The sequence below is a fragment of the Triticum dicoccoides genome, chromosome 2B (assembly GCF_002162155.2).
Source record: "Triticum dicoccoides isolate Atlit2015 ecotype Zavitan chromosome 2B, WEW_v2.0, whole genome shotgun sequence".
Classification (NCBI taxonomy): Eukaryota; Viridiplantae; Streptophyta; class Magnoliopsida; order Poales; family Poaceae; genus Triticum; species Triticum dicoccoides.
In genome coordinates, this window is record NC_041383.1 from 772,222,874 (window position 1) to 772,246,706 (window position 23,833).

Below are 23,833 nucleotides of genomic sequence, written 5' to 3' on the forward strand. Positions count from 1 at the left end.
TGCCCAAGGCACCCCAAGATATTAAAGAATAGCCAAAATCCTAAGCTTGGGGATGCCCCGGGAAGGCATCCCCTCTTATGTCTTCTTTCATTGGTAACTTTACTTGGAGCTATATTTTTATTCGCCACATGATATGTGTTTTGCTTGGAGCGTCGTGTATTATATTAGTCTTTGTTTTTTAGTTTACCACAATCATCCTTGCTGTACACACCTTTTGGGAGAAGCCTATTTGATTAGAAATTTGCTAGAATACTCTATGTGCTTCACTTACATCTTTTGGGCTTGATAGTTTTTGCTCTAGTGCTTCACTTATATCTTTTAGAGCATGGTGGTGTCTTAATTTGAAGAAATTGCTAGTATCTCATGCTTCACTTAGATTATTTTGAGAGTCTTTTAGAACAGCATGGTATTTGCTATGATCTTAAAGTTGGTCCTAGAATGATGAGCATCCAAGTTGGGTATAATAAAAACTATCATAGAAAGTGAATTGGATGCTATGATCAATTTGATGCTTGATAATTGTTTTGAGATATGGAGGTAGTGATATTAAAGTCATGCTAGTTGGTTGATTATGAATTTAAAGAATGCTTGTGTTGAAGTTTGTGATTCCCGTAGCATGCACGTATGGTGAACCGCTTTGTGATGAAGTTGGAGCACAATTTTATTTATTGATTGTCTTCCTTATGAGTGGCGGTCGGGGACGAGCGATGGTCTTTTCCTACCAATCTATACCCCTAGGAGCATGCGCGTAGTGCTTTGGTTTTTGACGACTTCTAAATTTTTACAACAAGTATATGAGTTCTTTTGATTAATGTTGAGTCCATGGATTATACGCACTCTTTCACTCTTCCACCATTGCTAGCCTCTCTTGTACCGTGCAACTTTTGCCGGTACCATACACCCATCATTTACCTTCCTCAAAACAGCCACCATACCTACCTATTATGGCATTTCCATAGCCATTCCGAGATATATTGCCATGCAACTTTCCACCTTTCCGTTCATATGACATGCATTACTTTTGTCATATTGCTTTTTGCATGATCATGTAGTCGACATCGTATTTGTGGCTAGGCCACCTTCATAATTTTCATACATGTCTCTCTTGATTCATTGCATATCCCGGTACACCGCCGGAGGCATTCATATAGAGTCATATCTTGTTCTAGCTTTGAGTTGTAAATCCATAAAAGTGTGATGATCTTCATTATTAGAGCATTTTCCTAGTGAGGAAAGGATGATGAAGACTATGATTCCCCCACAAGTCGGGATGAGACTTCGGACTTCAAAAAAAGAAAAGAAAAAAGAAAGAAAGAAAAAATAGAAAAGCCAAAAAGAAAAAAAGGGAAGGCCAAAGAAAATAAAAAAAGAAAAACAAAAAAAAAGAAGAAAAGAAAAAAATATGAGAGAAAAAGAGAGAAAGGACAATGCTACTATCTCTTTTTCCACACTTGTGCTTCAAAATAGCACCATGATCTTCATGTTAGAGAGTCTCATATGTTGTCACTTTCATATACTAGTGGGATTTTTTCATTATAGAACTTGGCTTGTATATTCCAATGATGATCTTCCTCAAATGCCCGAGGTCTTCATGAGCAAGCAAGTTGGATGCACCCCACTTAGTTTCTTTTGTTGAGCTATCATATATTTATAGCTCTAGTGCATCCGTTGCATGGCAATCCCTTCTCACTCGCATTGATATCTATTAATGGAAAACTCCATAGCCCGTTGATACGCCTAGTTGATGTGAGACTATCTTCTCCTTTTTTTGTCTTCTCCACAACCACCATTCTATTCCACATATAGTGCTATGTCCATGGCTCACGCTCATGTATTGCGTGAAAGTTGAAAAAGTTTGAAATTATTAAAGTATGAAAGAATTTCTTGGCTTGTCATCGGGGTTGTGCATGATTAAATACTTTGTGTTATGAAGATAGAGCAACAGCCAGACCATATGATTTTGTAGGGATAACTTTCTTTAGCCATGTTATTTTGAGAAGACATGATTACTTTGATTAGTATGCTTGAAGTATTACTATTTCTTATGTCAATATGAAGTTTTATTTTGTATTCATTTGGATCTGAACATTCATGCCACAATATATAAAATTACATTATGAATTATGCTAGGTAGCATTCCACATCAAAAATTCTCTTTTTCATCATTTACCTACTCGAGGACGAGCAGGAATTAAGCTTGGGGATGCTTGATACGTCTCCAACGTATCTATAATTTTTGATTGTTCCATGCTATTATATTAACCCTTTTGGATGTTTATGGGCTTTATTTTACACATTTATATCATTTTTGGGACTAACCTACTAACCGAAGGCCCAGCCCATATTGCTGTTTTTTTGCCTATTTCAATATTTCGAAGAAAAGGAATATCAAACGGAGTCCAAACGGAATGAAACCTTCGGGAGCGTTATTTTTGGAACGAACATGATCCGGAGAGCTTGGAGTGCAAGTCAAGAAGCTTCTGAGGGCCCCAGCTTCTGAGGGCCCCACGAGATAGCCCCCCCCCTGTAGGGCGCGCCCCTGTCTCATGGGCCCCTCGGGCGGCCACCGACGTACTTCTTCCTCCTATATATACCTACGTACCCCGAAAACATCCAGGGGCACCACGAAACACAATTTCCACCGCCGTAACCTTCTGTATCCGCGAGATCCCATCTTGGAGCCGTCGCCGGCACTCTGCCGGAGGGGGAATAAACCACGGAGGGCCTCTACATCAACATCCTTGCCCCTCCGATGAGTTGTGAGTAGTTTACCACAGACCTACGGGTCCATAGTTATTAGCTAGATGGCTTCTTCTCTCTTTTTGGATCTCAATACAATGTTCTCCCCCTCTCTTGTGGAGATCTATTTGATGTAAACTCTTTTTGCGGTGTGTTTGTCGAGATTCGATGAATTGTGGGTTTATGATCAAGTTTATCTATGAATAATATTTGAATCTTCTCTGAATTCTTTTATGTATGATTGAGTTATCTTTGGAAGTCTCTTCGAATTATCAGTTTAGTTTGGCCTACTAGATTGGTCTTTCTTGCCATGGGAGAAGTGCTTAGCTTTGGGTTCAATCTTGCAGTGTCCTTACCCAGTGACAGAAAGGGTTGCAAGGCACGTATTGTATTGTTGCCATCGAGGATAACAAGATGGGGTTTATATCATATTGCATGTGTTTATCCCTCTACATCATGTCATCTTGCTTAATGTGTTGCCTGTTCTTATGAACTTAATACTCTAGATGCAGACAGGAGTCGGTCGATGTGTGGAGTAATAGTAGTAGATGCAGGCAGGAGTCGGTCTACTTGTTATGGACGTGATGCCTATATAGATGATCATGCCTAGATAATCTCATAACTATGCACTTTTCTATCAATTGCTCGACAGTAATTTGTTCACCCACCGTAATACTTATGCTATCTTGAGAGAAGCCTCTAGTGAAACCTATGCCCCCCCGGGTCTATCTCTTATCATGTTTGCTTTCAATCTACCTTTACTTCCGTCTTTACTTTTTGCATCTATATTATAAAATACCAAAAATATATTTATCTTATCATACTATCTTTATTAGATCTCACTTTCCCAAGTGGCCGTGAAGGGATTGACAACCCCTTTATTGCGTTGGTTGCGAGTTCTCAGTTTGTTTGTGTAGGTGCGTGGGACTTTTGAGGAGCGTCCTACTGGATTGATACCTTGGTTCTCAAAACTGAGGGAAATACTTACGCTACACTTTGCTGCATCACCCTCTCCTCTTCGAGGAAAACCAATGCAATCTCAAGACATAGCATTACCTTGCCGTTTTTATATTTTCAGATTACAAAAACCTTTATCTACCATCCATATTGCACTTGTATCACCATCTCTTCGCCGAACTAGTGCACCTATACAATTTGCCATTGTATTGGGTGTGTTGGGTACACAAGAGACTCTTTGTTATTTGGTTGCATGGTTGTTTGAGAGAGACCATCTTCATCCTACGCCTCCCACGGATTGATAAACCTTAGGTCATCCATTTGAGGGAAATTTGCTACTGTCTTACAAACCTCTGCACTTGGAGGCCCAACAACGTCTACAAGAAGAAGGTTGTGTAGTAGACATCAAGCTCTTTTCTGGCGCCGGGCTTGAAGGTATATCTTTAGATCTTGCAATCGAATCTTTTTGTTTCTTGTTTTATCACTAGTTCAGTTTATAAAAGAAAACTACAAAAAAATGGAGTTGAGTTTGTCTCATACGCTTCATCTTTTTAATATCTTTCGTGAGTATGATGAAAAGGAAAATTTTGCTCAACTGCTAGAAGAAGAATGTATTAAAATGCTTGGCAATAAATCTTTGAATGATGAGCATGATTGCAATGTTGTTAGTATTAATTCCTTGAATATCCATGATGCTAATGATATGCAAAGCCACAAGCTTGGGGATGCTATGTTTCATGAAGATGATATTTTTTGTCCCCCAAGTTTTGATGAGAATATTTGTTATGATTATAGCATGCCTCCTACTTATGATGATTATATTGATAAAAGTGGCTTTGGAAGAGTGTCAACTTTAGGAAGTAGTGACCCCACTATTTTGGAGGAAGTTGAATTTTATTGTGATGAATATGAAAGTGGATTTGGAAGAGTGTCAACTTTATTTAGTGATGATCCCACTATCTTGGGAGAGGTTTCAATCGATTATGATGAGAACGAAGTTGCTACTTATGATGATTATTGTGATGAAACTTATATATAAAAAGTGGTGATGATTATATTTATAAAACTTGTCATGATTATGATTACTCTTTTTCTGCACATTACTCTTTTAATGTGGAAACAATTTATAGTATTCAAGTCTCTTATGATACTCCCACTATTCCGAATGAGAAGGATTTTGCTTATGTGGAGAGTAGTAAATTTTCTATGCTTGTAGATCATGAAAAGAATGCTTTAGGTGCTGGTTATATTGTTGAATTCATTCATGATGCTACTGAAAATTATTATGAGGGAGGAACATATGCTTGTAGGAATTGCAATAATGTCAAGTTTCCTCTCTATGTGCTTCAAGTTTTGAACTTATGCTTGTGTTGCCTTCCTATGCTAGTTGATTATTGTTCCCATAAGTTGTTTGCTCACAAAATCCCTATGCATAGGAAGAGGGTTAGACTTAAACGTGCTAGTCATATGCTTCATGATGCTCCCGTTATGTTTCAATTCTTATCTTTTATGTGAGCATCATTGTCATCATCATGCCTAGCTAGAACGGTATTAAAGAAAAGCACTTGTTGGGAGACAACCCAATATTTACCTTTGCTGTTTTTGTGTGTTCATATGATTATGCTACTATAGTAATCATGTTTTATAACTTTTGTTTCAATAAAGTGCCAAGTAAGACCTTTAGGACAGCTTACGGTGATAGTTGTGTTGATCCTGCTGAGAATCAGAAACTTTTGGACCCAGTAAATTAGTTTTGATAATTCACAGAAACATGCTTATGATCTTATTATTTTTGCTCTGGATTGGTACACAAATTTCTCAGGACTTCCTAATTTGGTAGGATTTTTGGAGTTCCATAAGTATACTTTAGATACAGATTACTACAGACTACTCTGTTTTTGACAGATTCTGTTTTCATTGTGTTGTTTGCTTATTTTGATCAATCTATGAGTAGTATCGGAGGGTATGAACCATAGATAAGTTGGAGTACAGTAGATATTACACCAATATGAATTTAGAATGAGTTCATTACAGTACCTAAGTGGTGGTTTTATTTTCTTATGCTAACGGAGCTTACGAGTTTTCTGGTGAGTTTTGTGTTGTGGAGTTTTCAAGTTTTGGGTAAAGATTCGATGGACTATGGAATAAGGAGTGGGTATAGCCTAATCTTGGGGATGCCCAAGGAAACCCAAGGTAATATTCAAGGACAACCAAGAGCCTGTCACGACCGGTTTTTTAATAAAATACTTATTGAGAAATCAATCTCTTGATTCCAGTATAGGAAGAGTTATCCTTACTGGTAGACAAATACTTGAATACAGAAGACCAGTAGCATCAAATATATTACAGGGTTGAGCTGAGGATGCTCAACAATTTATTACAAACACGCCAATATCATACATAAGGGCGGTTATGACACAGGGGTGTGGTGACATGCTACAAGCTCGAGATAAAAGTGGTGGTGGATAACTTGACTCCTAACTGGCAGCTCATCGAGCGTCGAGGTGAGGCTCGATGAATTTATTTCTGGGGTAGCGGAAGCGGATATAATACAGTGACCAAATCCAAGATCGCACGGGACTGACTGGGACTCCTCTAGGCGTCGGACTCGCTATCGAACTCTTCATCCATGAGATCGCCTTCGTCAACATCTGGCCAAATCAACAAGCCAGGTGAGTACTTTGAAAGTACTCGCAAGACAGTTCGGACAAAAGATATAACAAATGCATGCATGAATGCGTCATGAGCAAAAATAATGATGCTCATCCAAATAATAAAAATGCACGACATGGTAAGTAAAACAAACAACTGAAAAACCGATCGGGTGTCTGGAGCGACGCCTCGAAAGGTAAACAAATGAAAATCATGCCATAGTTGGGCATCTAGGCGACACCACATAAAGGGCTTATGTTGAAAAGTAAAAGAAAAGCATGCCAGAGTCGGACGTCTGAGCGACATCGCAGAAAGGGCTTATATCAAAAGTAAATAACAAGCGTGCCACAGTCGGACGTGTGAGCGACATCACAGAAAGGGCTTATATCAAAAGTAAATAACAGGTGTGCCACAGTCGGACGTCTAAGCGACATCACAGAAAGGGCTTATATCAAAAGTAAATAACAGGTGTGCCATAGTCGGATGTCTGAGCACATCACAGAAAGGGCTTATATCAAAAGTAAATAACAGGTGTGCCACAGTCGGACGTCTGAGCGACATCAAAGAAAGGGCTTGTATCAAAAGTAAATAACAGGTGTGCCACAGTCGAACGTCTGAGCGACATCACAGAAAGGGCTTATATCAAAAATAAATAACAGGTTAGTCCATCCATAAGAATAAACTTTTAACCGGACTTAACACTCATGTAGTTCATCGGAGTTTTCTCACTGAGACTCACATTTGATGAGATAAGATGATCACAGTACTTGGACATGTACAAGATGGTTCAAGGGATTTTTGACTCTGCAGAGTTTGTACTAACCGCCCACAGCCAACGGATTTCCGTAGTCACGAATGACTAGTTCCGTTTACGGTATTTCGGTAGAAACACATCTAACCAGTACACACCCATTCCACCTCACGATGCCAGGAATCACCCTTGACAACGTCCAAGAAAAACTTTGAGATGGGGAGGTCACAACCTTGAATAGCATGGGATCAAATTTCTGTACGCGCGCTCTAAGGGGTGCCCCCCTCTCGGTCCCAACCGGAAACACCCATGCCCCTTGACCGGATGACGGGCTTTAATCCAGGGCCATGGAACCCTCATCCCGGCCTCTCTATTTGGTGTGTACCAGGAAGGTGGTTTGCAACTTACTAAGCCATATTCCTTGCAGAAAACATGTGGTAGTACCGAAAAGGAAATGAATGGGAATGTGACTTGATTCACGTTGACACTGAAGTCAAATAGTCTGGCGTAAGACTGGCATGCCACAACACTGCCATCTTACCCATTCTCATGCCATCACATGGCCATGCAAACTTATATCCAACAACATATGGATTTCCGAAACTCACTTGCCTTATCTTTGCATGAAATATGACATTTTACGAAATGCTCATAAACATGCCATGAACATACTAAAATGCAAACATGCAACAACCACTCATCATATCAAAAGTTCAAACATGCTTGCCTGGTTCGGAGTAGTCGCAGTCTAACTGGGTGAAGTTCGCAGCTCCGTCACCTCCTCCGGTATCTACGGTATAAGAAAAATACGTTCGTAACGTAAATACCACGAGGTGCACAAAAGTATTCCAAATATTTCTCAGATAAATTTGATAAACAACTAGATAAAATTTTAAAGAGGACAGAAAAAGAATCAAACAAAAATCCTTCTCTGTTTAAAAGTTATAAGGGTTTTAATTCAGGGACCTTTCTATAATGAAACAGAAAACTCTCAGGGGGCTGAGCAGAAAAGTCCAGAAAACGATTCGGATTAGAAAGCGCATTAGCCAGAATACGCTTTCAGAAAATGGTTCGAAAAAAGAACAGAGAGGCTGACGGGCGGGTCCCACCCGTCAGGTTTGAATATTCAAATGAGGGAGACGGGGCTCGTCGGCGCCCGAGAGCTGCGGTGGTCGCCGAGAACGATTCACGACGAGGTGGTGGAGATGTGCGGGGTCGAGAGCGAGCTCGGAGGCACTATTTATAGCCGTCCCGAGGCGGTTGCCGTGAACGGGATAAGTCCGGCGAGCGATTACGGCGGCGCTGTGGCTGGACGGTTGGTTTAGGGGCTTGATCATCGTCTAGACGGAGTACTGATTCCATCCCGGTGCCTAACTCAGCAAGGCAGGGGCGGTTACGGCCTGTCCCCAACGGAACGGCCGTACGGCACGTCGGCGGCAGAGAGCGCGCCCTGAGCGTGCCAGGCCACGACGACGGTGCTGCAGGCATGCGCTGGCAAGGGAGACGGCCACGCGGAGCTCCCAGGTGGCTTGGGCGGTGCCGAACGGCTTTGTGCCGCAAGGTGCCCCCTGTCGGCCGCCACGGGAGGTTCTGCCGCCGCGAAAGACGCCGGCGTAGGCGGGCCAGGGTGCCACCGATGCCAAGAACCATCCAAGTGCGCGTGCGGCGCTCCGGACAGGGAGGAGGGGTCGTGCGCAACGCGCCAGGCGCACAGTTGACAGGTGACTGAACACTGACGAAGAAACGACACTGAACTTTCTGAAACTCTGAATTTTTCTGAAAATGCATAGTAACAATGTTGGCCAGGTGTTCGACATAATGATTCTGGTATGTGGGAGGTTCTCCTTGAGCTGATTTATGGTGGGGTGGCCTCTCATTGCATCTGGGGGCTGCCTGAATTTTGGTGGAATTTTTGGATAAGAGTAGATATGAATTTCACCAAATTTGACAAATCTGGTCCAAACTTGCAGAGACTGAAATTTGAAAATTTTGAAAAGAAGAAGAGTGGATCTTGATGATTCTAGGTTGTGGGTACGAAGGACTATCCATAGGAGTTGGTTTGAGATCAAAACTCAAAGGAAATTAGGCACTTCCTTTGTAGAGCATCTAGGCTTAGAAATAATGGCAGAATTGTTTTGAGGAGAAAAACAAAAGGATAAAAATCCAAAAATGGATTTAACTTGTTGGGACAGAATGTTTGGATTGCCCTAAAGTGGAAGGAGGGATTTTTGGGAGAATTTTACCACAAGAGGCATGGTAAAAACAAGAATGGATCAAAACCAAAAAAACAGCCCAAAACCAAAAAGGTTTCTTTTTGAAGAAATTAAATCCAAGAAATGCTTTTGAGAAGAAAAACTCAGAAGAGAGGTTTTTAAGAAGGGTTTAAATGACCTTCTTCAAACCAAGCAAGGCTTTTGCTGCAAAAAAAAACAACAAAATTTTTGGAGTGTCACAGAGCCTAAGCTTGGGGATGCCCCGGAAGGCATCCCCTCTTTCGTCTTCGTTCATCGGTAACTTTATTTGGAGCTATATTTTTATTCACCACATGATATGTGTTTTGCTTGGAGCGTCATTTTATTTTGCTAGTATTTTCTTTCTGTTATTTCTAATAATGCTTTGCATATTTATTTTCAATAAAAATGTCAAGGATAGCCTTTACCATGCTTATTTTGCTAGTATACATGTTGCTGTTTGAAAACAGAAAGTTTACCGCTGTTGCAATAATTCCCTAGAAAATTCAGAGAATGATAAAGTGTTGAATTTTTTTGCATATTGAGCTTTGATAAATCTTCTACAACGATGTATTTTTCTCATAATTTGTGGAGTTAGGGAAGTATGATGAATCTTGCATTCTTTACAGACTATATTGTTTTGGCAGATTGCTGTTATGTTTGCATTGTTTGCATATGTTTGCTTGTTTAATGATTCTATTTGAGGATAGGAGTATTAAATATGCAGAGGAATTTAGTATGCAATGTGGAATAATAATTTTAGTGTTTTGTTACAGTAAAAAATGATAAGGTTTGCAGCCCAACAGGCCTAACAAAGCGACTTACTTGGCAAATCACAAAAAAACTGGGTTGTGGCCTTGGACCCAGCTGTCAGCCTCTCCACGTACAATACTCTTCCGATGGAAGTCGGTCGTTGACCACATTGACCATGCCACGCCGAGAGCACCAAGGCGGTGGACGACGGCAAGGACTAGGAAGGGGATGACACGGAGCCGGGGAAGACATGGCAGTGGATGCCCACGCGGAGAGGAGTACGAGGGTTCACTGGTTCGGTTGCGCCGTGAGGCTGCTGTCGCCGCAGAATAACAGGGGGTGTGGGTGAGTAGAGGAATACCCTGGGCCAGTGGTGGGAGTAGTAGGGGGCGGTGAGGCCTCCGCGGCATCACAGCCAGCCACGAGAGGCAGGAGCATGCGGCACGACCGGCGCTGCTTTGGGCGGCTGGAGCAAGAAGACCAGAGGTTGAAGAAGCACTTTGGCCATTGGATGGACTTCGTACGGTCACTGGAGCTAGAATCGTTCATATTGACTAAGTTGACAAAGCCCTCCGTCCTAGTCAACTTAGTAGGCCCACAAGTCAGCCACCCACTATGGTGGGTCCCAGCTAGCAGGGGGTATTCATTTTGTGGTGCGTAATAAGGAGGCACTTCCTTGCGTGCGAAGATATAGCTGGTGGGTCCGACCTGTCAGCGAGGGGGGACGTTTTTTTCGCGAAATACAGAAGCCCTTCCCACGTATAGTGCACGTACAATACGTCATAAGGAGGAACTTTCCTTGCATGCGACCATGGACCTTGTGGGTCCCAGCCGTCAAGCTCTCCACGTATAGTCCTCTTTTGATGACTCTTGTATGTTGACCATGCCGCACCGAGTGCACCGAGGCGGTGGACGACGGCAAGGCCCCAGACTGGAACGACTCGGAGATGGGGAAGACGCGTCAGTGGAGTCGCAGATGGAGAGGAGTGGGAAACTTGGCTGGTTTAGGTGCGGGGTGGGCCTACACTTGGCAGAGAATAACAGGAGGTGCGGAGTGGAGGGATGGCCTGGCCGTCTGCAGGGTAGCGTTTCACTAAGGAGCGCAAAACAACACCGCTGGACGCCAAAGGCTGGAGCAGGCGGTTCCGGCAGCGCTGGGGGAAGAAGATGAGAGATTGAAGAAGAATTCCGGCTATTGGATGTAAATCCAACGCCTTCTTAGGCTTGGACCTACTGGCCCACATGTCAGCCAGTCCATTTGTTTTTTTAGTCCATTTGGTGGGCTAGGTGAAACAATGATGTAGCATCTATGCAGCCCATTTAAATCCCATTTGCATTTTTCTCAAAATCCGCGGACTTGCTGGGCTGGGTGAAAATATCATGTTGGGCTAGACGGAGAAATGTTATAAAAACATAAACACATGATTGCATGTCATTAAAATCTTTGCAAGCTTATGTACTCAATCACTGGGAGTTAACTTGGCAAGTTATATATAAACAATTATTATTATTTTTTTGTAAGAACTTTCAACTTACGAAATAAAATATCATTTTAATTTGATGAGTTAATAGTACGTGGGGTATTATTATTTTTTAGGCTAGACGTGGGACAGTTGAGTTGGTTCTAGGGGAAAGTACTGGGAGAAAACTCAGTCTACATCAAAAAAGAAAGTGGGAGAAAATTCAAAGATCTGCTGGGTCCACCTGAGGAGAGGAATATGTTGGGAGGAAGGAGATTCAAAGCATGGCAGCCGAGTGAACTAGTTTTTTTTATGGACAAGTGAACTAGTTTACATACATTAGCAAATAGCCACTAAAAAAGCAATCAGGTTAATGGGTTCTTAAAAGAAATATTTTTGACAAAACAGATAATTACGACACATAGGCTAATGCATGAAACACTCAGATGATAAAGGTGCTTATAAACAGATAAAGTACAACATCTAGACCTTCCTGGCGCGCTTGATCATGACGCGGCGGCTGTCCGTGTACTCGTCGGTTACGGGAAGCAGACACGCCCTCATGTCCAAGATCTGCCTGTACATGTCGTAGCATGCGTATGCGTCCTTGGCCGTGTAGGTTATGTAGGCTAGATTCAGAGGTACCTCCCACGTGTTCAGGTCATCTTCTTTCATGTTGGCGTATCAGGGGTCAATGATGGTCTCAGCGAGGTCAACCACGGAGTCCTTCTCCTGCCCATTGCTGATGATCTTGTATTGCTTCTGGATGTCAACAAGCTTGTTGCACCAGATGGCCGAATCGTCGCGTTCTTCCTTCTCTCCATCGTAGCGAAGGTGTAGTCGGCGCTGCCGATGAAACGGGCGAATGCTCTAGAACATGGTGCAGCCATAGGACTGAGGCGAGGCAGAGCTTCACCAAGTCCGTATTGTTGGTGTACATCACATTCAACTTGGTGTAGCCATAGGACCGAACGACGAACTAACTCCTTGTTGAAGTCCATATCCAGCAGGCTCACCCCTCGGATCGCCATTGGAGTCTCTTCGAGTGAACGAGTGTGTAGGCGACGGCGGCAGTTTGTTTTTCAGCTCTTGGGGAACTGGATTCAACAGTAAGCTGTGTGTGTACAGGCGACAGCAGTTACTACCCCTCCCTCGTCCGCTGCATGCCTGGCAGAAGATGCACCCTCGGCGCATTCAACCGCCTCCATTAAGAAACCTACTCCGGCCACACGTCGGTTCACGAGCGGGTCTGTATTGGTACTGTAATAACAGGAGTTAGTGGTCACTTTACTTAAATTTAATTAGCTTTAATAGAAATTTATACCTAAAACAAGCAATGCATTGGCTCGTTCTATCAGTGCCACGGGATCAACATGCACAACAATTAGAATTATTATTCTCAGGACGCACACGATCAGCACATTTGTCGCACTTTCACAAAGATAATACTACCAAGTTTGAACTGTTTGTTATGGTTGCTGTCCTCTGCATCATCATGTCGTGTTTCCCAGCTTGCAAGATTCAGAACCAACAAATAAGATCCAAATAATAGGTACAACAAAGATGCCTACACATCTCATTGATTCCCAGCTTGCAAGATTCGGAACCAACGAATAAGATCCAGATAATAAGTACAACAAAGATGCATACACGTCTCATTGATTCCCAGCTTGCAAGATTCAGAACCAAGAAATAAGATTCAAATAATAATCACAACAAAGATGCCTACACATCTCACTGATTCCCAGCTTGCAAGATTCAGAACCAACCCATTAGAGCCTTTTGTTAAAGTGAATATCGGGATTAAATCCATCTTGGCTAGCCATGTCATACAATCGAAGAACTTGGCGAATGCTCTTGACTGTCACAACATCTGTAGTAGAGTATTCCTATTTGCACAACATGTTTGCATAGCACAAACAAGGAGACATGAGAGCATGATTTCGCTTTAGTTGAACCATTTTGTGCAGTTCCACCAAAATTGAGAGATGTTGCTCTTGACCGTCACAACATCTGTAGTAGAGTATTCCTGTTTGCACAGCATGTTTGCATAGCACAAACAAGGAGACATGAGAGCATGGTTTCCCTTTAGTTTAACCATTTTGTGCAGTTCCACCAAAATTGAGATATGTTGCCCACGTGACATTTTAGTTGAACTGCACAAGACACTCATTCCAAAAGAAGTGTTTTGTGCAGTTCACCAAAAGGTCACAATAGCAACAAGGTGAATTGGATATCCCTATCTTCCCAAAATGATAGAAAGTAAACAGTTGTTGGTCAATAAGAATATAGGAAACATATACAAAATGAAAAAAAGCATCTTAATTATGTTCATGGCAATCATGCAAGGATAGTAGAAATTTTAAAACGTCAGCAATGCTTCATGTTACCAGAAGCATTATGATCAACAATGAGATTCCTCAGATATAGGATTACTTTAATGGTGGCATTGCTTGTTTACCAGACACAGTAAATCAACAGCAGCTAAAGAGTTGGTTTAAGGGCATGGGACCGTGGGGACACCAGGACACTCAGCAGCGTAAAGGAGCAACTTACTTATCATACTGGGGAAAACAGCAGGAGTGCCATTTGTAACACAGTTTAATTGCATGTTATCACTGGAGGCATTAGATTAACAATAACACTGGTTAGACATGTCCCTAAGGTAACAATGTGATTGCTTCATTTTACATGCGCCCTCACAACAAAAGGTTGGTTTACCAGCAAAAAGGTTAGTATAAGGACATGCGACAGTGGACGCATCAACACAATGTACCTACAAGGAGGCATAAAGTGGTGATGCCGAACTTGTTCACGCTATGTGAGGGCAGCAAACCTAATCCTGGAGACCTTTTACTATGTGAGGGCAGCAAATCTAATCCTGGAGGCCTTTTACTATGTGAGGGCAGCAAATCTAATCCTGAGACCTTTTACTATGTGAGGGCAACAAATCTAATCCTGAGACCTTTTACTATGTGAGGGCAGCAAATCTAATCCTGAGACCTTTTACTATGTGAGGGCAGCAAATCTAATCCTGGAGACCTTTTACTATGTGATGGCAGCAAATCTAATCATGGACATACTCTGTTGACTTGTCCACCAGCCGCCACTTTCTATCCTTTTTTCATCCAATAATAGATATGTTCCTTATCCAGTTTGTACTGCGTTTTCCCATTATTTCCCTTTTCAACCAAGAGACCGGTTGGGTATCCTGTCTCTACTACTTTCACCATATTATTTCCTCTTTGAATCAAGTCCTAGATTCATGCTACAACTTTCCCCCTTTCTTCGTTGTTTGAACAAAGCCCTAGATTCGAATGCATGAATTAGCTTTACCTCTAATAATACGAAAAATTTAGGTGGCTTTGGAAGAGCTGATGGGAGTAGAAAAAGATGCACATGCAGACACGTGGGGAGATGGGGAAGTAGAGCAAGGCCTCTTTCGAAGAACTTATACCTGAGGGTCGCCGGGATGTCGGCGGCGGCAGGTCGGATCTGCAGACAATACGGCAGGGAGGAAGAAGGGTCGGAGGACCTCCCGAGCCGGCGCTGTGTCGGAGAGAACGGCACGGGCAAAGGATCGGGCCCCTCCGGCAGCTATGGGTTTCCTCCCTCGGCGGCGATGACCTTGTGAACGATGCACCTTTTAGTCCTCTACACACACCGGCCGAAGGGATACGGCCGGATCTGTGACCAGCGGTGAGCAGAGAGAAAATGTTGCTACCGCTGTCTTGTTTATATCTGGAGAGTATGAGAGAATGAAGAGAGCAACCCTAGTAAAGCAAGCGCTCAGGCCCCTACGTCCATATATAGTGGAGTGATCATCTTTTTTCTCTCCACAACAAGCGTTTCAATTTGTGTACGTGGCATTAAAGAAAAGAAACTCTCTATTTAAGGTGACTACCTTACGACTCCTACTTACTACTACAGTACTACCTCCGTCCTAGTTTATAGGTCCCTTTTATAGTTTGTTCCAAATTTTGACTAAAGATTTAACTAACAAAATGTTAATGCATGTCAAGAAAAATTATCTCATTGGATTCGTATTTGAACATAGTTTTGAAAAATATAATGTTTGGTGACATGCTGAACATTTTCTTAGTTTAATCTATGGTCAAAATTTGGCACGAAATACAATGGGGACAAATAAACCCGGACAGAGGTAGTATTGTTCACTTGTGCTCCCTGCCCCTCCATTCATTGAACAACCCCACGGGTGAATAAGAGGGTGCTTGGGTACGTTTTAGTCCCATGACTAAAAGTAGTGGGACTAAAACTTGCTAGCCTCACCCATGCTTGGATCCAAATACTAAAGAGACTAAAATCAAGTTATTGAGCATTTATTATCCTCCAAACCCTCCAATCCAGAACTCGCATGTGTTAAAGGAGATGAATTAAATGAAGAGAGAGAGGGCTAATACATATTTTAGTAGGTTTCCAATGACTAAATTTTTTTAGCCTCAAGACTAGTCCTAGCCTCTCTTTAGTCAGGGGTGCTTGGAACTTTAGCCTTTAAAAGAGACTATTTTTAGTCAGACTAAAAATAGTCCCTTGGATCCAAACAGTCAAGCACCCTCTAAACATACAGTAAGTATTGTATTTATATAGAACGAACAAGCTCGAACTATTTTCGCGTAGTTAAAAGTTGAGGGCGGGACTTTTCCCGGGCAGTACGCGCGGCAGTTTTCGGGTAGGCGGTTTGACAGAGAGGCGAGGAGGGTGAGCGAGTGGGGCTGTGCGATTTTACGGTGCGTTACTGCTGGAAAGACTTGTGATATGACCACTCACTATAGTCATGAATTACTAGTGCTCCGACCGGGGTGATGCCCCCCTTCCGTTCTGCACTCTAATTTGGTGCATGACTCGTCGACCCGGATGCTGGCTCTCCCACATGTCGGAGTAGTAAGAAGGAGCAAAGAATGATGCAGTATATACTAGTACTATACTACTCCCTCCGTTCCTAAATACAAGTCTTTGGAGAGATTTCACTATGGACCACATACGGAGAAAAATGAGTGAATCTACACATATAGTGCATCTATATACATCCGTATGTGGTCCACAATGAAATATCTACAAAGACTTATATTTAGGAACGGAGGGAGTACTACTCAGGTCGGAGGAGTGCGAGTCGTGCGAACCACGGTAGCCCAGTGAACCAGCAGTAGAAAACAATAATGTGGTGATATGGCCATTAAAAACAATGTGCTACGGTCCACACTGTAGCATGTACAATAACACTCCTCTTTGTTTGGATCCCTGAGTTAGAGCTAGTTTGGGTTGTAATAGCCTCAAATTGTCAAAACAAGAGGGGTTAGTTTGAGCTAGTTTGCTCTAACCCAGCTAAAAAAACTAGCCCTGTGGAGAGGTTCTAATTGGGTTAGTTATCCTGGGCCCACTAAAAGAGAACTAAAAAAATCTCACCTGCCCGCACCAGATCGCTCCCCTAAAAACATCTCACCTGCCCGCACCAGATCGCTCCCCCCCTCTTGCACGACTCCTCTCTATTCCTCATAGGGCCGCCCGCCCAAGCGCCGCTCGCCCTCTCTCTCCTCCGGCGCCCTCTCCTTCCGGCCTCCACCGCCCTACTTCGGCTGCCCTCTCCCTCTGACCTTTGAAGGTCGCCCCGCTCCCCCTTCACCAGTCGTTTTTCTCCCTCTGTCGTGCGTGGCGGCGGCGCATCTACCAGGGAGGTCACGGGAGGGGTGAGTTTGTTCGTTCCTTCTCTGTCTCACGACCATATCATTGATCTTGCTTGCTCTAGCGCTAATTCTGATTTGGAAAAGTAGATCCTGATCAAACTTGCTATAGATTTGTGGTGCACGCATGGAATTGTTTGATGCTGCTTGAGGAGGTAATAAATCTTTCTAGAGGCCCAAAGATTCAGGTCACCTTTCTAGGTATTTCAATTTCAGGCTTGCATTATTTGTAGAGGCCCAAAGATTTAGTTCACCTTTCCTTGTATTTCAATTTCAGGCTTGCATTGTTTCTAGAGGCCCAAAGATTCAGTTCACCTTTCTAGGTATTTGAGTTTCAGGCTTGCATTATTTCTAGAGGCCCAAAGATTCAGTTCACCTTTCTAGGTATTTTAGTTTCAGGCTTGCATTATTTCTGGAGGCCCAATGATTCAGTTCACCTTTCTAGGTATTTCAGTTTCAGGCTTGCATTATTTCTAGAGGCCCAAAGATTCAGTTCACCTTTCTAGGTATTTAAGTTTTAGGCTTGCATTATTTCTAGAGGCCCAAAGATTCAGTTCACCTTTCTAGGTATTTCAGTTTCAGGCTTGCATTATTTCTAGAGGCCCAAAGATTCAGTTCAGCTTTCTAGGTATTTTAGTTACAGGCTTGCATTATTTCTAGAGGCCCAAAGATTAAGTTCCCAGTCAGCGGCAATCGGCCCAGCTACCCATGCCGGTGTCGACCTCAACTTGCAAAGGCCGGCGTCGGAGGGGTTCCCGGGGCTTGGGCTCTACAGAGCCTTCCTCTAGAGCGACGATGGCGAGCTCCTCCCTCGGTGCGTGAGGGGCTCCGGGCTCCGTCCCTATCATGAACAACTTCTGTGATGAGTTAGCTCATTCTTTGTTTCATGAAGTGTTTTTTTATTTTGTGAAGCTTGATTGACGACTTGTATGTTTAAGTGGGATATCTCATTTGTATGGACAAAGTAAAAATTATCATGTTTTGCATGCTTGATTGTATAGATGGTTCGTTTATGTCAATTGTGAGCGGGAGGAGGCCATAGAAGAGCCGGCCACACCAAGAGGGTGCTTGGATCCAAGGGACTTATTTTAGTCTGACTAAAAATAGGGTCCAAAGTAGTCAAATGATTGAGATAGAGCATTTATTGTCAATCTAACCCTGCCATCCATACACCTCTTTGGTTTAGAGTTAGTTTAGGGTTAGAATCTAACTCTAATCTCTAACTGAGTTAGTGTTCTCCTCGTCTCGGTTCATCACCATCATACTTTCCCCATTCCTGTGTTTTCAGTATCCTGCGAATCAAAGAGGCCCTTTTTTCAGGAAAAATCAAAGAGGCCCTTAGACTGGTTTAGGTCCGGTCATTTTTTATAAACGTGTTGTGTCCAAAATTTAATGAACGTGCTCCGGTTTCCATGAAAATAATCCGGTTTCATGTAGTAATTCATTGATTTATTTATTCTTCTGCGGGGGGTTTGCATGTAATTCGTGAGGTCTGAAATGTAAAGTACCCCGGCATATGCTCCGAGTCGTGCATGCACTACAACCCAGATGCTCTATGTCCCACATGTTGGCGAATGGGAGCACGTGGAAATAGCCTAGGAGTACATATAGGAGGATAAATGCGTGAAAAATATGTACTGTGAAGCGTAGCCACGGTTCGAAAAGTAGACCTAAAGTGATGACAGCTATAGGTCGCACGCAGCCAACTAGTGGTACTAGACATACGACTAATTTTTCCCTCAAAAAAAAGAGGCACGAGTGCTCAGTACTCCTATTCTATAAACATGAGTCCCATCTGACAATAGCGTCCGTGCTACAGCTAGCCCTCCTCCCTCGTTTCTCTCTTCTAACTCTAAACTCGGCCGACGCCCGGTGGGTGGGGTCGGTTTGCTCAACTACGGCCCCACCTCACAGTGAAAACGTTACAACTGGAATAAAAATGCCATATACTCCCTTCGTTCATAATATAAGCCTTTTTAGATACTACTTCAAATGGAATACAACATACAGATGTATGAAGACATAGTTTAGAGTGTAGATTCACTCATTTTGCTCCGTATGTAGTAGTCACTTGCTGGAATCTTTAGGAAGACTTATATTTGGGAACGGAGGGAGTACTATACTAATAAAACATTAAGGCCACGGGGCGATGCAGTGCTGGTTACAGGAGGCAAGAAGAAGAGATGCATCCATCAACGACGTCAACCTCCTCGACTCAGGGCACCGGCCCACCGAACGACGCCTAAGTAGCAGCGGCTTTCGTGGCCAGGTCGACGTGCTTCTGAACAATAGCGTCCAAAGATTCCAGCCGCTGGAAGAAGGCCAACGTCTTTCTGTCCTCGCTTGCCTTGTAGTGGCCTATGTAGACAATTTCCTCGTAGACGTGGATGTGCAGGTCGACGGTTTCTTGCATGGTGAGGCGCTGCACGGCGAGCGCAGCCTCAAGGTGCACATTCTTCGTCGCGACCTCCGGCACCTGTAGGGCCACCAGGGCTTGAAAGAGTTCGTCACCATGTAGGCCGATGAGGGTGGCAGGCAATGAGGAGCCTGGGCGCGCAGACTGGAGCAGTATGGCAAGGTCGTCTGCGCGCTTCTTGACGGCGGTGAACATGCGGATGGAGTTGACCATCATGTCATCCATGCGAGAGGCGAAGCCGGCGTCGGCGAGGGCTACGATGCCTGCGGTCGCCAGCACCGTCTGGAAACACTGCGCGGTGCGGGGCCGCAGGCCGACGCCATCGATGATTTGGCACAGCCGACTGCCGCTCGCGTCCATCACCTCCATAGGTGCTTGTGGCTTCTGGTCACTTGGTCTTGGATTGGAGTGAGCAGTGTTGTGCAGAGACTTGGGAGTAGATGGATTGGAGTGGTGGGGCGCCTTTATTATATGAGAGTCCAAACTCTGTTGCATTCACATCGTGCTGGCTCTAGTCTGCTTCTCCAATTAATTCCCTCTGCATGTAATTGAGGATGCATCATTGACCATTCAACGTCTCGGGAACCGCTACCCTCTTCCTCCTTGGCATTCAAGCACCTATGGACCCGTCGACGACGAGGTGCCTATGGTGACTTCGTAAATTTCAAGATGATAGTGCCGTGTGTGTGTGTGTTCATAGGGGTGAGTGTATGCGCGTGTATATGAGTGCTTGCATCTGTACTATGTCAAAAAAATGTAAATGCGTGTCAAAAAGAGACTAGTCAGTATACTCAATATTGTGCACCTCGGAGAGAAAAACGATAGAACTAGTACGTATTTATTTACGGTGCAGATTCACTCATTTTGCTCCATATGTACTCCGTCTCGGTGTAGTCTAGTCACTTGTTGAAATCTCTAGAAGGGAAAATACTCCTTTCTGGTTTACAAGGCTATACTAGCAAGTAGTTGTACGTAATAGTACAATAGTGGGCTCACATAGCAATTTTGTCTCATGCAAGAGCCTGGCTATATGCGTGCTCCAATGTTCGCAACTGCAACGTTCAGTTTGCACTTGGCTCTTCGTCTCTTCGAGAAGACGAACAATGATGTTACTACTACTGCTTCTACAGTGTCGAATCCACTGCTGCATGTCCGTCCACCGCGAGCGGGACGGATAGCTTGTTATAGAAGTACTACTACTAAGCAAAAGCCTGTCCTCATTTGCGAGCTACCGCGCGCATGGTCGAGGGAGAAGGCGTGTAGTAAAATCAAGCTTCTCCTCGTTCTACGAGTTGACGCGACACATCATAGCACTGGCCCCACATGCTCGCCTCTAAACTTGGCTGAAAGACCCGCAGTGTACAATATATTTCCTGCAACCTCTAACATTTACCCACCACAAATTAAAATATATGTGGCCGTATGCATTGTTCTGATGCAGAGGCCGGGGAGTCCCCCCTTTTCGAAAAAAACAAATTAAAATATATATTCCTGTCTTGACAAGATGAGCGTGCAAACTACAATCACCAGGGTGACAGGTAGGGCCAGAAGACTATTTTAATTTTAAAAAGAAAAACTTCGAGACGGCCACATAGCATGGAGCCGACCCCAACGATTTTAAGCTTACAGGCACGGTACACGATATCTAGACTACTCTACACATGAAACTGCCACACGAGCATCCGGGCTGCGCTTGGCTCTTCGCCTCTTCGAGAAGTCGAACAATGATGGTGTACTACTGCACTGGAGGAGTACTACAGTACGCTTCTGGCCATCTGGCACCGATTGAACTGCTGCATGTCCACCGTGTGCAGGAGGGAGAGCGTGTAGCGAAAGCTTCTCCTAGTCTTGCCAGCCACGACGCTCATGGGCGAGGGAGGGACGCTCCTGTCTTTGCGTGTATCACAGGTGGGCCCGACAGGTGTGTGGCCAACCTGTCATACAGCCAAAGGCGGGTGCAGTTAAGTCCGTGAGGGAGAGGATAATCAAACTTCTCATTGATGTACAAGTTGACGCGACACATCAAAGCACTGCACTCGATATATTTCAATAATTTGCATTTACCGATGCATTAATTACAATGCATGCATGCATGCCGTGACTCTTCTTTTGATAGTACTTGCATGTGTTGATTTAATGCACCATGAAGGATGGTTGTGCACGAGGAGGGCGAGATCATGCAGACCAAACAGGAACAGGACCCGATGATGGAGCTCTCTAAGGTCTCGATGGACCTCACCGTGCTCCACTGCCCCTTGTGCCTCCGCCCCTTGACGCCTCTAGTGTATGAGGTTCGAATACACCTCGTCCATTCGGCTGATTGAGCAAGGTGCAGGTTTCTTCATTGATGTGTTGTTGGATTGATTTCTGCAGTGCAAGGGAGGGCACCTGGCCTGCGTGGACTGCCGCGTCGAGCGCCCCGGGAACCAGCGGCAGTGCCAGAAGTGCGAGCGTGGTGGTGGCTTCGACGTGCGGAACACGACGGGGGACTTCGTCCTTTCGTCGGTGAGGGTGGAGTGCCCGCACGAAGGCTGTGGGCTCTACGTCACTTACCACAAGCTCGCCGGTCACCAGAGCGTGTGTCCGCTCGCGCCCTGCAAATGCCCCGTGCCCGTCTGCGGCTACGAAGGCCTGTCGCCGGCGCTCTACCACCACATAAGCACCGCGCATCCCATGCCCGTGCACGGGATCCAGTACGGCAAGGTGCTCCAGCTGCAAGTGCCACTGTCGGAGCCACGGCTCTTGCTATTCGTGGAGGAGGACCGCCGCACGTTTTTCTTGGTCGGCGGCGTGCTCGACATCGGCGCGCCTATCGCCATGTCTGTCGTCTGCATCAGAGCGGGGGCGTCCCCACTGCCGCACTACTTGGCCAAGCTGTGGGCGAACGGCCCGCCATGGGAGCCCAAAGGCACGACCGACGTTGTCAAGGTGGAAATGGAGGTGACAAGCAGCAAGGATCCCGGCGACGTCGACGTGCAGGAGCTGACCTTCTTGACAGTTCCGCCCAAGCTGCTGGCCGGGGCTAAGCTTGTGTCCCTCCACATTCCGATTGACAAGCTCACGTCCTAAATGTTTCGACGGTGCCTTATGTTTATCTTAGTAATATGCTAATATAGGGATTACCTTGGTCTACTTTAGCTTAAGAAATGGTGGGTTTTGGTGGCGCTGCAGCAATTACTTCGACATCAGATCAGTAATTTCCAACAGTCAAACGGATATTTTGTGTCTGTTGGATATAAAGTTCCTTTGGGTAAGAAGTACTACTTGTCATCAAAATGGATAAAAGGAGATGTATGTAGACGTATTTTAGTTCTAGACACGTCCCTTTTTATCCATTTTGATGACAAGCACTCCCTCCGTTCCACAATACATGCCTTCCATTTGTCAAAATATAGATGTATCTAGACATGTTTTAGTATATAGGTACATCCATGATAGAGCCAATCGGATGGTTGAGAACACTACAATTCGTAGCTACAGATGCGTGTGTGACTCCCAGATGCAGAGGCCGGGGGTCATCATCCTCCTTTTCGAGAAAAAACAGACGCGTGTGTGAGAGGACGAGTGCGTGCGTGCACCTCTTCTCTTCCTGTATAACATACTACTAAACTCAGAGTACAAGTTTTTGTGGGTGGCAGGATGGTCCGTGCGAGAAGTCCCGAGAGATAGGTTTAATGCGTCTGAAAAAAGGACTAGCCTAGAGCGCGCCACGCGGCTATTCCTGTCGAACGCCCCATTAACCGTAAGATATGTATACGACGGTGCCAATTATTGCACGTACACAGCAGTACTCCCTCCTTTCCGGTTTATGGTGAGTGGTGGAATATTTTTTGTAGTTTGCAAAAGCACCTAATTAATGCTCTTGGTTTTCTCAAAAAATATGTTTATCAATGCATTAATTGCAATGCATGCATGCATAAAGTACATGCATTGGTCAATTTTCTCTTAATACTTGCATGCAATGATTTAATGCACCTTGGAATCTGAACATGTGTTGGGGAACAACCAAATTGAGCCTTATAAAATGGAAAAACTAAAATTTTGAGATAAGCCTTATAAAACCGGAAAGGAGGGAATAGAAAAAGAAGTACTCCATCCGGGAATAGTGTCGCACTTCGAAACTAGAACCGTCAATAAATTTTGAGCTTGCGTCTCGTCACATTTCAAATTACTCC